Here is a 19,865-nt window from a genome sequence, read left to right on the forward strand (position 1 = left end):
TGTATTCCTGAGCGAGGGAATAGAAATAATTGCATCTCAACGAGATGCAAATATGTTTCCCTGTGACCTCTAGGAGCTGCTTATCCTGCTGGGTATCTGTATTTCTGTTCTGCTCTGCTCCAAAATGAACTGGGATTGTACATTTAACAATAGCAACCTTCTTCCAGGGCTTTCCTGAAACAGAGGCAGTGCCAAAACCATTCCTGTGTGAGTCCTGACGTAAGTGATGACTGCACTGGGTACGGGGACAACAAAGCTGTTTAAAAGCATAAATTTACTGCCCATTGATTAGCGCAATTCCCGCAGGCCCCCTGAAATTCTTTTAAATGGATATCAGATACAAGAACAAAGCTGAGAAATCAAATACAAATTTGCTTTGCTCAGGGCAAAATCCTGTGTTCATAGTTTATTCCTATTCCTTGTAGAACTATTTCACTTAACAGTGCATCTGATAAACACACATACACACACAAAAAAGAGCACTAAATATGCCAGTTTTGGTGGAATATTTGAGTCCAGAAGGGACCATTAGATCATGCAACCTCATTTTTGTGTATCGGAGGGCTTTACATTTCATCCAGCTATGCCTGGATGGGGCCCAGTAGCCTCTTTGGCTGGAGAACACTTGCCTTGGCTAAAGCACATCTTCCAGAAAGACTCTCAAGCTTAATTTGAGGACGTCAGTTTGGGCACTGAGCATCCTGCCTGCTCACATGCAGATCCTCCATGTCTCTGCCAGGATGACAGGAGGAGAGCTCTTCAGCAATTCTGACAGGGCCAGATCCTGAAGCAGCCAGCAAGAGGCAGAAAATTTTTCTAAACCCATTTGCAAACAATTTTAGCTAAACACTTCCGTAAACCTTCTGGGCTCTGTAATCCAACACTGGCTTTGAGCTCCAGCCTTTTACTGGCGATGTATCTTGGCTTGATCTCATGCGTCCAATACTGGAAGCCAAGTTTTGAAAATTAAACTGTTGGGTTGACTATGGGTTAGATACACTCTTGATCCAAGTGCAGCAGTTCTTGAATCTGTTTGTGCTGATTTACAGTGAAAACAGTCTTTCAATGGCTCTTAGCAGTTTTTCCTCTTTTTCTATCATGAAAAGAAATACAATGAGTTCCTTTAAACTGCTGTGATTTCTATTGAACTCTGGAGTCCTTATGGACATACGTGGCTCTGATTATTGTAAGACTGACGTTTCCAGAGCTTTTAGGTAATTCCCCACCCCGGCCCCCAGTCAGTCTCATGGCAAATGAGTATTTTATGTTAATGGAGTAAAAGGTGATGGAAAAAAATGAGAGTGCGCAATGGTCATAAATAAATAGGATTACATGCCAAAAAAAAGTGATGGATACATGCTTTAAGATTCTCCTAAATCAAATAATGGTGGAAAGAGTAAGGAGTAAAAACTTCCTCCATATTTGTAGGAAGCTATCCCTCGTAAGCAGGGCAGTCAAGAGGCATGACGCAGTTTTTAATTTAAAATTTGCGATTTATTTGTCATGGGCAAGAGAACCTGGTGTGATGGGGGTTCATTTTAGTTTAGTTAGAGTTTTAATATACAGAAATCTTCACATAATTTTGTTTTATCACCTCTGGACCTCACATAACACCTCCTTTAGGTATCTCCATGTGTTCTGTCATTGCCAGACAGTGACATTCACTTTTTATTTTGTCCTTCTCTCAGCCAAGAGGCCACCACTTTGCTCCCAGATCTCGAGGCTGCTGAGCATACTGGCACCAAATTCAGCAAATGGGACTTCCCGTGCCCTTAAAATAAAATGCAGACAAGAGGCAAATGATGAAAGATTTCCCACCTGTGTGATGGGATAAGAGTAATTTAAGTCAAATAAAAGATATAAGTATGTACAAAATATGTGTATGCATTTCTGGGTTTTTTACTGGCTTGTGTTACTCCCTTCATTTTTGCCTGTCTAATAATAATACAACAGCGTGTTAGTTTAAAGCTAACTTAGGAAACTATGTAGCATCAGGGACTCATAACTTTTTATACTTCTGGGAACTTGCTGGGGCACTCAAAGTGTTCCCACAATAAGGTGGACAAAGTGTTTGCTGGTGAGACATCCCATGGTAACTTTGAGATGCCTATCACTCATCGTACTGGTTTTCTATTTTTTCCTAACAATTCATTATATCTCTTGGGAAAGTTACTGTACCTTAGAAAAGCGTTGTGGGGGTAGAATGAGATGATTTGGTCTGGTAAGTAAAAACATGACGGTTTGACCACTTTACCCACCCGAAATACCGAAGAAGCTCAGCACAACTCTCCACAATCTTCCTCATCAGTCAGACAGGTGCTCCTCTGCTTTGTACTCATTTAAACTAGGATGTGTTTGCATTTCTCATTAATTTGTCACCTTCCATTTGGGAAACGCTCTTGTACAATCAATGGAAATCAGTAGATAAACCTAAATATTTGCAGAGGCTATACCTGATGAGACCATTCAGGCAGCTGTTGACGGTAGGTGTCACAGGGACAGGAATCCATCCCTGGAAAAAACGGACGCAAGTACGTGCATAGATGTACGCACCCTCCTCACCCACTCGCACACCCCTTGTCCCTCTTCTGCTCCACAGAAACCCTGTGCCTGAGTGGGCACACATGGACACAACGCACACGCAATGCGAGAATGACGCTGGAGCTAAAGTTTAACTTCCACAGATGAATAAAACTAATGGTACTATTTAAATACAATGAAAACATGTAGAGTTGCATTGCCAAGTTGTGCAAGGTCACATTGCAATGTGTCAGCTGTAAAGATTTCTAAGGAGCCTGTTTTCTTGAGTAATAGCAGTTGGAGAAATGCACTTATCTGAAGAATGAGACTGTTATAGGTTTCTGTAAATCAAACCTTAGCCAAAGAGCAGTTCCTTAATGTCCATTTTCCACTTCACCACTTTGACTACGGCACAGACGCTGGGCTAAATCCTGCTCACTCACACAAGCGGTCCACTCAAATTGATGCTGGCATGACTGAGGCTGCATAAATGAAGAAGATGGGTCGAGCAGGAGCCCGAGGGTGTGCTGCTTTCTGCAGACAAATATTGGGAGCGATGCGCCTGAGCACGTGAGTCCCGTGCAAGGGGAGAGCAAATATTTGTGATGGGTCCTACCAATCACTAATTTCTCTGCTGCATGGGCTGGAGCTTTGCAGGTTTATTTATTGTCAAACCTAGGTGATGGGAGGCAATGTAAAGCTGATGGATTGAAGCACAGAAAGCAGTGGGTCCACAGCTACCACCTTTTGGGGGTTTATTACCTCTCCCACACACTCAGGTGATGCACACCTTTAACGGGTGCCCTTGTGGTTCACAGTCAACTGAAACCCATTCAGGGTGCTTTTAAGATGGGGGGAAGATTTTTTCCCTTAAACTTTTCCCTTGCAGTTGTCAGGACCAGGGAAACAAGGCTCCCGCCCAGCACAGTTTCTTGCCATGGGTGCGCACCAAACCGGCGCAAGCTTCCTTCCTGTTTGGGGAATACCGGGGCACGTTAACCACAGTCACTTCGGGAAACACCCTCCTGTACAGAGCTACCTCCAGAAGAGGTAAGTGGCAGCTGGGAGGTGGTGCAGCGAAGTCTGACCCAAGCCCCCACTGCTGGGAGGTTGCACGGGGAGAAGGAGAGGGCTCTCCCCATCGCACAGGGGGCTGCCTTCAGCCGCTGCCCATAGGCTAGCAAACAATGTGGGCATCTGTAAAGTGCTTTTTACAGATTCTATTAAACACTATTATTCACAGGAAGCCTTAGAAAAATCTAACGTTACATTCACTTCTAAGATATAATAGATGTAAAGTCTCTTTTTTTCTTTTTTTTTAAATCATTTTAATGCGATCATTTGTTGGGCCTTAGGGTAAAATTACATTTCACAGCTCCCTTGTTCCCATGCTATGGTAAAAAAGAGATTGATGTCTGAAATTTCAACTGTATTTGTCTTACAAATTTGTCCAACTCCCTGGAGAATAATTGTCTCATATCATTTGAAGGCTGGTAATTCCTTTGGAATGACCTCTGTGTTATAATTACAGCAAGAGTACTAGCATGTAGCAAGCAAAGTGAAAGTTAATGTTCTTGGTTTCTAGCTTTGTTATTTTTATTAAACTGTTCTCCTTTAAAAGAAATACCTGGAGATATGGACTCTTACTCAAGAGGGCATTTTGCAGATAACACAAAATGTCTTTTTTCCTGCAAAACACTTACGTGCATTAACAATTATCTGAAGGTTGCAATGTATTCTTAAAGTCATTTCGCATTTCTGGAATATATTAGAAGAATTGGAGACTTTAACATGTCATTTGCCTCAGGGTTATTTATTTTATCCCGCTTCAAATGTTTTAAAATTTTCTGAATATATATTCAGCCATGGCTTACGTCATTTTTCTATCATGGTACAGGATTGAACAGAGAATAACCTAAATATACCTTCTCTTTAGGAAAGAAAATCCCACAGAGCTGGGAAGAAATCTAGAGAAAATAGTGAGCAGATCAAACGGCACAGAGAATTAGATGCGCACTTGCAGAAGTAACAAAAAAAGGTGATGCAATTTGGCATACCGTTTTGTCCTATTTGTGCTGGTCCCTGTGGACCACGGGAAAGGGCTTCCCAGCCCTCAGTCAGAGCTGGGGCTGTGGGAGGGGGTGCGGAGCGAAAGCCCCCCTGCAGCCACTGCCACGCTGGCATGGGGATGTAGAATTACTGTTACCATTATAACGATTTACATGCTCATGTCCTGTCTGCCTCGGCAAAGTGATAAATACCTCAAAATATTAAACATTATAGAGTCTATCCTATTCTTGATTTACAAGGTCAATTACCTTTACTAACCTCTCTTAATGTTGGTGGGAATTTATTTTATAAATCTTCAGCACACCCAGAACAGACATGGGAGTTAATCTGGCATGATTTTTCTCTCTAGGGGCATGACCAGCATCTTACTTCCTTCAAGTGTAGTTCTTACACACATTTTGGGGTGATATTTGAAGGTAAAAACACAGCTTGGTGAGTTGAATGGGGCTACATGCTTCATTTAAAAAGTAAGCATGGACTCTGCTTAACACATTTACTGCATTGTAGTTCTGAAATGGGAACATTTATCAATTGTTGTAATAATACCTGAGATATTGTTGGTATTTTTTTAGCCTCTGCCCACTGTGAAACTGGGATATCTTACAGCGAACATTCATTATTTGCTAGTGGATTATGTATTATGGCCTTAGACCAGACCAGTTACAACTGCCAGTGCTCTGAACGCTGGAGCTCTCAGACATTAGACTTGCCCATCTTCAGTATTAAATGATACGTACCCGTAACTATTTAATAATGACTAAAAAAAAAAAGTAATACTCTTTCTATTTTTCCTTTGTACTTTCTTGAACAATGTCATTGCTCAATGTCCTTGAACCATGTCTTCCTTTGTCTAATGAGAAAAAGTTCAGAATTGAGACTTCAGAAACTGGCTGGTGAATCTTTAGGGTTAGCCCACGCGACCCTACGCTTGTAGGCAGTAAGAAAGTCTTGATCCAGGTTTCAGCAGCTGAGTTCCTCTGTATTTTTTTCTGTGTATTTTCTGATGATCTTAGAGGGTTATGCCTAGTTTCCAAGCTAGTAATGGCAATATATAATTTTACATTTTTTGGCTGATTTAAAGCATACGTGGATTTTGTTAACTTAGCACGGGAGGGGCGCAAATTTGTGTCATAAATGGCCTAGAACATTCACAAACGCATAGGCACAAAGTCACTAAAAATAAAGCTTCCCAAAGTCCTTTAAGTTAAATGACTTGATATATTTGTAAAGCAGTCTTGCATGGAGGCAGTCTGGTGACAGAATTAGAGGAAAATGAGAAACTTTGTTGAAGCGTAATGAGAATTAATGTTTTGGCCATTGCACTTGATGGATATGTTGGAAAAATAGTTAAAGTGCTTGCTGTGTTAATGTCAGCTGACATAACAATTGTTTCCAGAGAACCAGACTTCTGAATCCTCATATAAAGCACTGGGGAACTTGAACAACACAAAAGAATGTAAGGTTTGGAGGGAATGGGGGCAGGGGAAGGAAAGAAAAACATTATATAAGTTTAGCTACTTGCAGCTCATTTTTCCCCATTGAAATAATGAACATAAGGGTGTCTCAGCAGCAACCCAAGCCAAGTTTGGAGAGAGCTTCAAGACCGCTGTCTTGAGCATAAGAACTGCACTTATCAAGCGTACCAAAAGAGTCTTTAATCCATGCCCATAGTCCCACAACAAAATGAAAACAGGTTTATAGGGTGAAAGGTAATAAAGACCTTGGGAAAAAAACAAATCCCTTGACTAGCTGAAGACTGTTCCCTTCACTGAGCTCGCGGGAGCCGAAAGCAGTGCGAAGAGGCTGGTGCTGTGCACGCACAGCAGGGAGGCAGAAAGGCAGCCCTGGCCTTTTTTCTGCAGCACGAGCCAGACACTGCCCTGTTCGGTGGAGATGGACAAGGCAAGCAGTATCGCACAGCAGTCACAGCTTCAGGGCCAAACATCCCGTTACCCTGAATTTTTCAGTCCTCATCCGTGCTGGAGCACCCTGGCTCCAGCCATGCCCCAGGGCCCCCCAGAAATCTCACACCCTTTGTATGCTCCTTCCTGTAAGGAAATGTGTCCTTTTCTAATAAGTGCATCATATAGCTCAAGATGCTACAGAACAACTTTATTTTCTCTGGATCGACTGGTGTTTGAGCTGGCAACAGCCCACAGAGGTCCTCTGCCACAGTTATCATATTGCATGCACTCATTAACCTCCCTGTATAAAATAATGGGCAGAATATGCATAACATTACCAGTTCTTCACAAGTGCAAAGCCCAGAACAACTCAGAAATTACCAGAAAAAAGTTTACAGCACTGGGGTAAATTGGAAGACACATCTTACTGTTACTGTGCCAACACCCAAAAGCAATAACTTTTCATTGTGAGGAAAGATGCGTTCATTCTCACACCACGTGTGCACAAAAACATCCTAATGGTTTCCCATAGACTGGAGACTTATTAGTGGAAAATGCAGAAAATATATCATCTCTATCTTCTCTTCCCCCCTACACGTTTTGCTGAAGCCATGTAGGAGCCTCTGTGTCATTTCTTTGGAACCATTCATATATCATGGCAGTGGGGGGACCTAAAACACATTTTGGGCAGAGAGGAGCCTTGTAGCTCTTGCATTGCCTCCAGCATTCAGCTCTTGCAATCCAGCACAGCTGAGAAGGGGGTTTTGATGGGATGACCCTTGGTTCCCACCCACTACTTGGGCTGTGATGTGCGAGATTGTTCTTCCAGTTTATTGCAGTGGCCCCCAGAGGCAGCTGTGAATCACTGTGAAGTAGAAAATGTCCTTACTGCATATTTTTTGAAAGGCCTGACCCAGTGAGGGCAAGTCTTTCATTATAGACTTAAAGTTTAGGTTTTAAACCTTTCCTGATCCTCAGGCATGGGAACCCCGTAGGCTGCTGCACTCCCAGTGTACATGCTGCTTGCATGGGATGTCCTTCTATCAGTTTTGAAATAGCCAGTTTCACTCTTGAAATTGCTTGAATAGCCACAGCCTGTATTTCACAAGATAATAACTCTGATTACCCCCAGCTGCATACGTGTTGCCTTGATCGTGGAAAGTGTTAGCCATTTCTAAGCCCCATTGCAAACCTCGTCTTAGAGAGGTTCACCTGCTGTGTCTCTACCATGCCCATCTTTCCTCATGTGGGAAAGGTGGGGAAGACATAAGTCTGTTATGTTGCATGGCCGACAGACTGCTGAAAGACCAAACTCTACAGCAGTCTTGCAGCAATTCCACTCACAAAGAGTGGAAGATCATTCCTGTTTAGGAAAGGCCCTGATGAACATCACGCTGCCCATATCTTTTCCTATGCTCTGTGATCGGTACACGTGGAACAAGCAAACCACAGCCGTGCTCATACCTCTGATCCTGCTTTCAAAGGGGTGGCAGTGACTGTGACATTGTTAGACTTTGAGGCTGTGAGTTCCCCAGGCTGCCATCAGAAACTCTCTGGAGGGAGAAGTTCAGGAACAATTTAGAAATTATAGACCAGATCATAGAGCTATCATAAAGCTTTCATCAGTCAATAAACCAGGCTTTCCTTATCATAAAAAATGACTCAAACTTTTTTGTCTTATAAAAAGAATATTGATGCTGGAACCCTGAAAACTTTGTCTGAACTTTTATTTTCTCTGCTTCTCTTTTCATTTCCTGTTTTTCTTTTCTTTGTATGTGGTGAACGCTTTCATGAGAACTTTAATGGTTTTTGATCCACTTATGTGTGAGGTGCCTCAAATAACACCTCCATGTTGCCTATCTATGATTTCTACCAGCAGGTCACCAGGTAGCTGGGACCTCTTAGAAGCTGTGAGAGGGATGTCTTCGTCAGGCCTCTGTTTCCTCCAAAGGAGAGAAAGAACATGAGATCAGGTGGGAGAAAAATTGCCCTTCAAACTCCTCTAGCATTTTCAAGGCCTCTGGAAAAAGTATCATGAGTTGTACGTGCACTGAATGATCTTCTTGCTGGCTTTGCAAGAAGAAGAGTGCACCCTCAGCAAGTTTGCCGATGACACCAAGCTGTGTGGCGAGGTTAACACACTGGAGGGAAGGGACGCCATCCAGAGGGACCTGGACAGGCTTGAGAGATGGGCCTGTGCAAACCTCATGAAGTTCAACAAGGCCAAGTGCAAGGTCCTGCACCTGGGTCATGGCAATCTCAGGCACAAATACAGGCTGGGCGGAGAATGGATTGAGAGCAGCCCTAAGGAGAAGGACTTGGGGGTGTTGGTTGATGAGAAACTCAACATGAGCCGGCAATGCGCGCCTGCAGCCCAGAAAGTCAACTGCATCCTGGGCTGCATCAAAAGAAGCATGGCCAGCAGGGCGAGGGAAGTGATTCTGCCCCTCTACTCTGGTAGCATCTCTCCTATGAGGACAGGATGAGAGAGTTGGGGTTGTTCAGCCTGGAGAAGAGAAGGCTCAGGGGAGACCTTATAGCAGCCTTCCAGTACCTAAAGGGGGACCTATAGGAAAGATGGGGAGGGACTCTTTACCAGGGAGTGGAGCAATAGGATGAGGGGTAAGAGTTTTAAACTGAAAGAGGGTGGATTTAGATTAGATATTAGGAAGAAATTCTTTACTGTGGGGGTGGTGAGACACTGGAACAGGTTGCCCAGGGAAGTTGTGGATGCCCCATTCCTGGAAGTGTTCAAGGCCAGGCTGGATGGGGCTTTGAGCAGCCTGGTCTAGTGGGAGGTGTCCCTGCCCATGGCAGGGGGGTTGGAACTAGATGATCTTTAAGGTCCTTTCTAACCTGAACCATTCTATGATTCTATGATTCTAAGAAAAACATCCTTTCTGTTAAGTGCTTGCACTGATATCGTCACCAAGTGCTCTTGTCAGGCTCCAGCCAACACACAGAGCGGGTGCCATGATTTCCCATTTCAACTATTTTTTCCTTCCCAGGGGGAAAGCAGAAGCCACTGGCCACTCCTGGCTGAGCCCCACCTTGCCTCCAGCCTGCAGAAGCCTGTTGATTTCACTGCTGAGGCCAAAGCCCCAGGACCGACCTCAGGGTGCATACATTGTGACTGTCTTATTACATGAAGGTGTTACTCAGGAAACATTTAGCTATATTTTCCCAACATGGGTATGCTAGTTAAGCTCTTTGTAATTTAAATCTTTGTTGTAAGTAGCAAGACAATATTTATATATGTTTGTGTTATACCTGGTGGCTGTGTGTCTGCTATTAATTGAAGACATTCGATAATTAATACGGGAAATAATTACAGAAAATAATTACAGATATTTTCCTCAAAGTGGTGCTGCATAGGTAAGGCAGAGAGCGTCTCATATGATTTGATTACTGTTATGTACTCATTTACATCAGTTGTCACCATGGGTATTTCATGCATAAATGCTATTCTGAGTTTTTCTTGCATAAATATTTTGGGACTATCTGTTGAGAAAATATCTGGAGAAATCAGTATTGGTCCACAGACAGGAAAAGGAAAAAAAAAAAGAGACAAATTCATCACATAACTAATTCGAAATGAATAATTTGGCCCACTCCATCTCTATCTCCGCACAGGCAATACTGCACAGCAGCTGATATCTCTGGGGATGATGACAGTCTGGAAATCAGCTCTCTACAGCATTGTCCTCTTCCAATGACTCAAACTTTTACAACTTAATAGTAAGGGATTTTAAATTATTGCTGGGCAGTTGATTGAAAGTTGCTGTACCTGTTTTCAAAATGTTGTAAGTAAAAATTGATGTGATTTTGAAAATTGAAAACTATTGTATGAAAGTCTTTAGCACCAAGAGAGCTTCCTGGACTATGGCCATAAGCTGCATTTGTTCAAGTCAATTTTGCATTAATCAGTGTGCCTTGAAGATTACGTCCTATGTTTTTTTATTTAGTGGGTCATATATCTTAAAAAGTGCCTTTAAGTGTTTTGATGAAACACATTAAAAATCCACTGTAATGCCTAGGTGGCTGACAGTGTTAATATATAGCAGGTACATTTGCCTTTGCAGTTTAAATAATCTGGATGAGATGCTTTATTATTTATTTTTAAGTTTTATCACCAAAGGTCCATAATATTTGAAAATCAAATTTATGGTACTTGTCTCCAATACGTTCGAAAATATTAATGAATGTTTTCCAGTCACTCAATCACAAAATCAGACTTTAAAACGAAGTTTTCCTACTAGAAATTATATAAATGATCTGCTGTCCCTTTGCTCCACCAGGAGAGCATGAAAATTAGCTGAGGCAGTCTTTTTGTTACCTATAGAGCACACAGACAAAGAGCACTCAAACATTTAGCAAAAATGCAAAAGTCAGGCTGTAACGGATTCCAATTTTCTAAATACTCACAGGCCTGATGCTTTTCCTAAGAACTGTCTAAATACTTTTGGACAGAAAATACAGCTGGACTTCTCACAGCAGCAACATTTCATGTGAACTTTCCAGATTTTGGGAAGAAATCTTGCTGTCATGGACGGAATCGCTGTCAGCAGAAGCACAGTCTTACCTCCACTCCTGGGTGCAAAGGGGAGTACGCACGTGAATAAAGTTTTCGGAGTTCAACGCTCCATTTCAAAGCTGAGATAAGCATGTGTGGGCAGAGACATGTCTTCCAGAATATACAAAAGACCACCACAAGGGCAAAGGAGTGTCCATGTGCTGCTTTAGCCAAAAAAAAGATCCTGGCATCTCACGTTGGCGTGGGCTGGCGACATTTCACCACATCCCTGCTGTGCCCTGGCTGCAGAGGGAAGAGACCACTCCAACACCCCGACCCAGAAGAAAGTAAATTTTCTGCCCTAGGTAGCAAGCTGCAGAGGCATGGACACACCTCTGGAGAGCGCCTTGGAGGTGGCATCTCTTGGGGCATGGCAGAGCTGTGTGAGCAGGTGAGATGATCAAAAGTAAAGCAAATGCAGTAATGGGAAGAGATGTGTACTTCAATTACCATTTACCAGAAATCCAGATGGTGGGGTTCTTGGGGGCTCTTTAAATTTAAAAAAAAAAAAATCCAACATTTTCTCAGGCAGAAGACCAGCCCCAGGTCCTGCAGTGAGAGCTGCCTTGTTCACGTCCCAGAATTGCCTGTCTGCTGAGCTGACCTCCTGCAGGGAGCAAGTCTTCTCCTGCAATGGGGCCACCATGGCCGGAAGAAAGGATGGCTGTAGGAATTCACACATGCTTGAGGCCAGGAAGGAGGGACCCAAGCTATGAATACAAATATTCACAAAAGGTATACCCACAGCTTAACGCAGAGGACCGGCTTCAGCTTGGTCTAGGTTTTGAGTAAAGATTTTGTTTCATTGCTAGTCTATCCAAACTAATTTGTCCACCTCTAGTAATTTTGCCCAGTGGGCCCCATCTCACAGCTCTTAGTCTTTATTCAGGCTATATGCCCATTGACCTCAGTAAGAGCTGTGCCAGGATAAAGATTGAATGAGGACCGCAGGATTCAGGCTGAATATCTTGAATACCATTTAGATATGATTTCCAATATAAAGATCTCCATTTTTCTTTAAATAAAACCATAGAAAAGTAGAAGAATGACAACAGCTTTAGTGCCATGATTCAAAACAATCACTTCTCAAATGTACGTGTGAGGTGGAAGATAGGAAACGAACCTTTTGAAAGAAATACAGTCTACGTAATGTGCTGGGAGTGGTCAATGGGTAAACAAGTTCTGGCGGCAGTGAAGTTATGTGAATACACAGGAATTATTTAGTACGTTCCCCCCAGTATGAGCAGGACCACACAAATACAGGCCTGTCACAAATATATATGTAGGCAATGATGACTCCAATTCATTACATTTAGTGGGATTCCGTGTGTTTTGCTGGGCTTCTGACCTACTGCAACAGTATTAAAATGCACTGTGGTGCATTTTTTAAATTACAGAGGAAATGTGAGAGGAGCCTTTAAAAGGCTTTGCACGTACAGCCAAGTCTGCCTTTGGTGTAAGTCTCCGAGTCCATACTTCCACCAGTGTTGAGTCAAGCCCTGCAGCAGACACGTTCACTGACTGCTGTCCTATGGAAACCATACAGCAGGTTTTAAAAGCTGTTCTCTAGCCATGTTTGAGTTACTCGAATTGTGGATTATCATGCAGGTTCACATCACTTCCCATGCCCAGCAGCTGTTGGCGGCTTTGCTGAGCTTGGTCACCATTTCTTAAAAACAGAGGGATTCTGCAGAGAGAGCTGCAGACAGGGGCTTCGAAGAAACCAAATGTGAGAGCTGGAGCTCTAATAAGCTTGAGCTCCCTTATCTTGGCCAGCCCTGAAGTTGAAACTTTTGTGGAGTTTTCTTGGCCTTACATCTAGGTCTGACCTATCCTCTGAGAGTATGTGGTTATTTTGGGCTTTTAAGAATATACTGCACAGATCACAGATCAGAAAAATTACAGCTGGCAAAAACCTTACCTCATTTAGCCTGTCTGCCTGCCTGTGAAGGATCGTTCCCTGGAGTCTGTTTTTGTAGTATTCATAACACAATCTAGAACTAGTGAAAAGGGGAAAATGTGTCCAGAGAAGTCTGCCATTTAAGGGAAGGGGTGGATTCGGGGTTTTTTGGTTGTTGTTGATGGTTTATTTTCTCTGCATGAAACACACTAGAATTTAGACAGCTCTCCAACACCTCTCTGTACACCTAGGCACAAGAGAAGCTTTCTGTGGCTATTTATTTTTATGATACCCTGCGTTTCAGACAGACCTGAAGCAGCTGCTAACCACCATCTGAGCTGATTTGCATCTGAGGTGATAATTAAAGGCTACTGTATGACACGTGAATAACATAACACAATAGAGGCTGTAATTTAGTATTTGCACTGCAGCAGCACTTCCCAGTTCATCAAAATATACAGACACACATGAACAGTCTCCAAAACAAAACTATAGCAATAACATGGCATCAGCAGTTGAGATAGCATAACATAAAAAAAAAAAAAACCAACCTTAACCTCCAAAGTGCCTGCAGAAGCTTCTAGCTTAATTGCTTCTAGATCACTTGAGCATCACAGGAATGCAGCAGCACTTCAGGTGGGCTCCCACAGTGCCTGCCCAGAAAGGGGGCATTGTAGGCAGTAGAAATCCCTTAGGGAACCTGGTTGCTGTGGGTGCTTTCTCCCTGCTTTCCTCTACCAAGTGGAGTTTGCAGGCTCAGCCCTCTGGATCCTGCCTGGCAAATGGGTGGGTTACAAAACAGTGGACCATCGGTCTGACTGGGGCTGAAGAGGGGAGTGATTTATGCAACCACTGTCATGTCCTCAAAGAATTGTATTAAACTTCCCTTTTGCTAGATCAAAACTTAGAAAAACTGAGAAATATAACATCTGTATTTCTCTTGTTCGTCATTTCAAAGAGAATCATCATTCTAAAGAGAACATAATGTTTTACAAATTGCATGAGCCCTGTGTTATAGTTGTTTTTTCACAGGTCTGACTCTGCTTCATTAACTAGTTTCTTATGGCATAATGCTTTCACCCATCAAATTTACCTGTTCTTAGCTGCCTTGAGAGAAACTCAAAACTGTGAGTAGTAGTTAATACTTCTCTCTGTACCACATCTGGTATTGCTTAAGGTTATGCATAGTCTCTTAGCAGAGTCATTTTCCTTTCTGCAGTACAAAATGAAACATATTGATTACAATTTGTTTCCACTCCCTTTTATCTTTTTTTTTTATTCAAAACTTGGAAGAAAATATTCAAAAAGTATTTTTCTCTCGTTTTTTTTCTTCATTTCTGTAATAAACAAATTTATATGAAAAGTAACCTTGAATGAAGGCAAAAGGATAAGTTTCATTGTGGTTTTGCCAAAAGCATGTTTTCCCTTATGAAAATCCTCTAATAATCTCAAAATATTGGATAGAGATCTTACAGTTAGGGCACAGAGAATAAATCCAAGCACCCCTCAGAGTCCTGCAGCATTATGAACCAATCTAATGTTTCTGTTGGGGTTATCAGATGATTCTGCGAAGCATGTGCGTAGCTTTCAATAAGGTGGACTGAAGGCCCTGAGTCAGGAAATGTTGTTGTGTTACTGGCAAACGAGTGCAGCTGCATAATTCTGGGAACGTATAAAACCGCGACGAAGTCAGTGGGAGTTACTTTGTTCCTAAAAGAAGGCCTGCAAGGGAAAACTAATGGGTGACAAAAGTTCCTTCTGTCCTATGACCCTCAATAGCTGTTGAACTCTGGACTTGCTTTTCAGTTTTTCCCTGTTTTCTCGGGTTTTGTTTAAACTACAACAGATTTAAGGATTCAATTAGCTTCTGTAACAGACCTGGCACCCAGATTATTAAAAAGCAAAGAAAAAGAGTTTGCTTACTAAAGTACTGGCTTTATATTACTTTCCATTTGGAATTAGTTGTTCATAATATCTTTAGTCCTCTGGCATTGTAGGGGAAAAAATAGCAAGACCCTTCCAACGATGAGCCCCAGCCTAACCTGAGGGACCTGGTAACAGAACACAGCTCCCAGGCCAGGTGTCAACAGCAGCAATCCATCTGACCCTGAAGTGTGTTGTGGTCCAGGCACTTCTGGTCCCTTTTTCCCTTCTTCATCCCCCTCCTTTAGATTTTCCACCTCTGCACACTGCAGCCACAACCCTTCCCCAGAGGAAGAATGGGGCTAAAACTGTGGCATGTGCTGCGCAGGGCACCTATCCCTGACACAGCCTGAAGGACTATTTTAAGCTCTAGTAAGTTAATGAAGGCTTTGAACTGGGTTTTAAATTATTTTCTTCCGTCACATTAGCTTTAGAAGAATTTCCCTAATGGTACACCTTTCTCACTCTTTCCACGTGTGGAAAAGCTTTCTTGCAGCCCAGTGCTTACACTTTTCAGTGGCGTTCTCCAAACTTTTTCCATTTCTATTTCTTAATCTGTTTCCTATTTCTTATTTCTCCCTTTCTGAATCAAGCATTTCTCTTTCATCAGACTCACACCATCACCAGCTCTCCTTCCCCTCGTTGCTGACATGTTTTCTTCTGTGAGCAGATCCCCAACTGGATACTGTCTTTCACACTACGGACGGTGTTTGAATGTGCTTTGTGCAGCTTGGGCAGCAAATGAGAGTAAGCAAAAGAAACAGTAAAATGCTACAAAAATGGGGAACTGTATCTGCTCAATTAATTCCTTTGCTTCTGTCTTCCTTAGTGAATATGAGCCTTAATAACCTTATTAGGGAGTGGGGTTATTTGAGAACAGCTCTCTTGGCAAGGACAAATAAAGCTGTTGGGATGCAGCTATACTATTCCTTGGCCTCATGGCTGGTGATTTTCCATTTCTAATTACACATCCAAGACTTCCAAGTCTATTTTGATCGCCAGTTTGCTCTAGTAGACAGAAAGGCAAACACTTCTAATATTTGATTTTCATGGTGAGCAGCTTCTTAATTTTGTTAAGTTTATCTGAAAACCAAATATAAACAGTAAGTAAGACCCAGATTTCTTTCCAGACTGCCCTCACCAAATGACAAGTAGAAGCATCCAGTACAGAGGGTGTGTGCCTTCCTTTCCACAGTGGAAATGCATTTGCTGAATATACTCTTCATGGATATAACACATTTAAGCACCACCAGCATTACCCTGTGGTTCATTTTATTTGCGGTATCACAGGATAATGCATTCGGAAATATCTGCAAGGAACCAAGAATTATCAGGAGGATTTCACAGAGGAAAACAAATTATTTAAAGGAGCAGCTGAAATGTATTTCTGTTCTGAATGTCCCCTAGAGCCTGGCTAGTGGGGACATTCAGCCCATAAATATGGACTAAACTCTATTTTCATAATTGATTTGCAGTTCATCTTTAAGTGCTAAGGAGGCCAGGTCGTTCAGCAGGGACTGCAGCTTGATTCCTGTACAATAGAGTCTCTGCATGCTGCACTTGGGCAAGTTATACCATGGACAGTTGAGGCCAGTAGGAATCCATGTAATAATTCTCACTCCATCATTTTCGAACATTAGTGACTTACAGGCCCTGATCTTACTTCTGAATTTGCCTTCATTTTCATTGATTTTGTGGTATATCTCATGCCCATTGCGGTAAATTACCAAGATCATAAATGATGACTCATGAAGCCGAGAGTGAAGTCAATGCCATTGGGGTGAAAGAAATTAATGGATGCTGTTGGACAATCTTTGTGTTTTTCTGTATCTGTTGTTTGAACCTTTTCGTTACATGTGGGCCTCAGGAAGTCTGGGGGGGTGATTGCAAAAAATATCTCTATGGCTCAGAGTTCTCTTGCACCTCAGTAAATGCGCAGGCAACTGAGAAGAGGTACCATGGATTTTAGTCATTTTTTAAAACTCTGTTTCTTAGGTAACAACATGATACTGGCTCAGTAATTGTGGGATTGCACTCCTTACAGGAGTAGGCCAGCAGAAATTGAAGTAGCATTATCAAAGGCAGTTATAAGCTTCTAATAAGGTTCTAATAAGGTTGACCTATATTTAGAACATGTTCCCCTTTGTCTTCTGTGAGGAGAAAAAAAGGAATCGTTACTGTTGTTATATTTATTGACAGTACTGCTGAAGCACTCTTCATACTGACCAAATGCCTGGCATTATCTCTCCTTAGGGGGCTAAATCACTCACAGCAAACAATAGTAGATCCTTTGAGAAATACTTTCCATATTGCATAATACACAACTGGGGAAAAACGCTTCACTAATTTCAACCACAGTATGTTTTTTAAGGAGGAAAACATAATCCAACTGGGGGTAAAGGAGCTTGCATGGATTTTCTGTAATAAAGGGCTCTTTGATAGAATTAAACCAGTGTTATTTGTTGGCCATCCGAAGGCTGCCTGTTACCACAGACACCACAGAACAACGTCATTAGTTATATGATGTGCAGCAGTACAGATTGCATTGATTTGCAGTTTGGTGGCTGTGAAGTAACTAGAAGCGTTTGGATGGCTGAGCGCCGCACTGACACAGATGCAAGACTGCCTGCTGGAGTCGGGGTTTGCCAGCATGAATGTGACATGACTCTTTCATAATCCTCGTCACATCAAGAGACCTTACTAGAAATGATGCCCAGTTGCCTCCTGCCAATGGCAGTGTCACTGTTCTAATGGGATATTGGGTTCTTAAGTATTGCAAGGTCAGTCCTAAGGCTCTTGGACATGTGTGTACCCAGCAGGCGCAACAAATGAAAGTAACTCAAAGGACAAAAAGATCTGATGTTTAAGCAGAGAGACTCTTTCTACTAAGCAGGAACAATATATGAAAGAAACAGATTGGGAACTGAAGTGACACCATTCCTTGCTGCTTTTGGTATTTTGACATTCCCACCATTGCAGTGCTCAACAGCAAAACAGCACCTGAATGGGAAAGTGCTTGGTCACAGAGTCACCCTCTGATCAAACACAATGCAAAGTGCAGCTCCTGGGATTTCCAACATTTATAAGCCATATAGAAGAAGCATTGTTATAGAAAACTTGCCACATCTATAGGGCCTTTTAAATTCTCAAATAAGAAGCCTAAGAAATTTATGACTGTGTTGCTAGATGTGGAGGCCAAGTAAACTCACAATGTTGATCTTAGTTGTGTTTAAATTTCTCCTGCCTTCTGGCACTTTGAGCCGTAGTGGAAAGAAATCATTTACTCCTACCAGCATTAAGCATTTGGAAACACAGGGGTACCATGGAAGAGCATTACGAACATAAATTATGTCACACAAGTGGTCCCACAACTGGTGGTGGGTAGGTTTCCTCTCAGACACTTGCAGAGCTGTAGGGGCTTGGATGAGCACAGAAAACAAACAGCCCCTGAACAAAACGTGGAGTCAACCCCCATCTCACCAGCTTTCGGCATCAGGCTCCATTCTTTTAAAACACTGTTGCAAGCAAACGAATAAACAGAAAGCCTGAGCTTCCAAACCTTGTAGTTCCTTGCTGAAAACACGATTGTCTTTGTTAGATGATTGGTATTTAAGGGCATTCTTGGTTTATCTGTATATACAAGTCCATTTTAAATGTGGTTAAGTTTGGGATGGAATGCAGTATGTGGGCTTTCTCTTCCTGTGCTTTTAATTGCTCCACAAGTTTCATGTTTAGGAAAGAATCTAGCCAGATTGGCAATCCATTAGGGATCAGAGCTTGGTGAGGGCTTGCAGAGCCCCCGCAGCAGGGCAGCAGAGCCCTCTCCGAGGCAGCATGTGCTGGATGCAACCTCTCGGAGCAGAACAAAAGTCATCCATCTCCCTTGGAAAGGTTTGGTTAGAAGCTGCTTATTTTTCATTCCTTTACAGAGCATTTAATTTTAAACGTAGGGTGAAGACTGTTAAAAAGTCCCAAGTACTACTGTGTGTAAGAACAGCAGCCAGATGATCTATCATGTGGAAGATTACCTTGATTTAATGCAAGGCAAAATGCAGTATGTTGAACCCAGAGACAAATGAAGCACTTATCTGAAAAGTAATTTTAATGAAAAAATTATGTGTGATATATACATGTTCTCCTGGTGAAACTTATTAAAGTTAGACAGTAAGATTTCCTGGTGGAAAGTTTCCTTCTTGTTTTTGTGAACACTCAACTTTATCACCTTATTCCCTTCCATTTCCATTTTCTTTTCACCTATGAAAAGTCTGGGTCTTTCAAAGAAAAGAGACTTAATAAAGGTTAGGGAGAGAGAGAATGAGAATGAATGCCTGCATGTGTACCTGTACATACACAGGGAAGAGAGCTTGTACTTGTCATCTGTGAGTTACATAGATCAGCAAGACTATGCGCTACAGGAGACACTTATTAAGAAAAATGTGTTAGACAAAAATAGTATAAAAATCATCATAGGTTTTGATTGCTTAAATCTGGCCTAGATCTTTAGTAAAGTGTGATTAATTTACTTGTGCTTCAAAGCCATCTCCTAAAATAGTTATACATCATACTACATTTCCAAGAATGACAGTAGTGAAAACATTTATTTCCATGCAATCAGGATTTTTTTCCTGTTGCTTTTTTCCTTTAATTTATTTTCTTTTTTATACCCCCCCCAAAAAAAAGATATTTTAGCTTAAAAAGAGATGCTTATCTTTCCATGTTACAAACTCTTGTTCTTGTACTACACAAAAGACCTCAGTAACAAAATCTTACACAAGAAAAATGCTCTTTACTTTTTGACTAAAATTTCCTGTGGTTCTCTCCAGAAAAGAGTCATTGCTGAAGTTTTATTTTTTAATGAAATCAGATCTAGTGTTTTTCTTTGTTTTAGTAGAGCATGCTAAAAATCTTCAGTAGCATGGATTGTTATTATTTGTTTACCCCATTTCTAAGAATCAGTTTATTAAAATACATTATT

Source organism: Larus michahellis, chromosome Z (assembly GCF_964199755.1).
Source record: "Larus michahellis chromosome Z, bLarMic1.1, whole genome shotgun sequence".
Taxonomy (NCBI): domain Eukaryota; kingdom Metazoa; phylum Chordata; class Aves; order Charadriiformes; family Laridae; genus Larus; species Larus michahellis.